Here is a 1,126-nt window from a genome sequence, read left to right on the forward strand (position 1 = left end):
GCATTATTTCTAACGTTATTTCATTTTGGGGTGGGGGCATACCATTAATGTTTTTCTATGTGCAAGCCATAGCATTTCAGTACTGCATCTCAATGCTGACACTATTGGTTTGATGCTCTAATAGTAGGATGATGATTATAACCAGTTTAAAAAGTTTTAATGTTGCAAAAGCAAACTAGATTAAAAAGTTTGAGTACAAACTTTAAGTTGGCTTGTGAAAGTTTGGACCAGAAAGTTTGAAGAAGTTTAAAGTAGTTTGAAGTTTAAATTAGTTTGTAGTAGTTTATAATTTAAAGTAGTTTGAAGTTTAAAGTAGTTTGAAGTTTAAATTAAAGTTTAAATTAGTCTAAAGTTTAAATTAGTTTGAATTTTAAAGTTGGTTCTTTTGAATCTACAGTGAGAAACATACAATGTGAGCAGTGTAGTCTGATTCCCAAACTAATTACTCTAATGAGCCAGTTCTTTTGAATCTACAATGTGAAACATACAGTGTGACCAGTGTAGTCTGATTACAACATTAATGACTCTAATGAGCCGGTTCATTTGAATGTACAATGTGAAACATACAGTGTGACCAGTGTAGTCTGATTCCCAAACAAATTACTCTAATGAGCCAGTTCTTTTGAATCTACAGTGTGAAACATACAGTGTGACCAGTGTAGTCTGATTCCCAAATGAATGACTCTATTGAGCCGGTTCATTTGAATCTACAATGTGAAACATACAGTGTGACCAGTGTAGTCTGATTCCCAAATTAATGACTCTTATGAGCCGGTTCATTTGAATCTACAATGTGAAACACAGTGTGACCAGTGTAGTCTGATTCCCAAACAAATTACTCTAATGAGCCAGTTCTTTTGAATCTACAGTGTGAAACATACAGTGTGACCAGTGTAGTCTGATTCCCAAATTAATGACTCTAATGAGCCAGTTCTTTTGAATCTACAATGTGAAACTTAAAGTGTGACCAGTGTAGTCTGATTCCCAAACAAATAACTCTAATGAGCCAGTTCTTTTGAATCTACAGTGTGAAACATAGTGTGACCAGTGTAGTCTGATTCCCAAATTAATGACTCTAATGAGCCAGTTCTTTTGAATCTACAAAGTGAAACTTATAGTGTGACCA

This window comes from Xyrauchen texanus, chromosome 42 (genome assembly GCF_025860055.1).
Source record: "Xyrauchen texanus isolate HMW12.3.18 chromosome 42, RBS_HiC_50CHRs, whole genome shotgun sequence".
Taxonomy (NCBI): Eukaryota; Metazoa; Chordata; class Actinopteri; order Cypriniformes; family Catostomidae; genus Xyrauchen; species Xyrauchen texanus.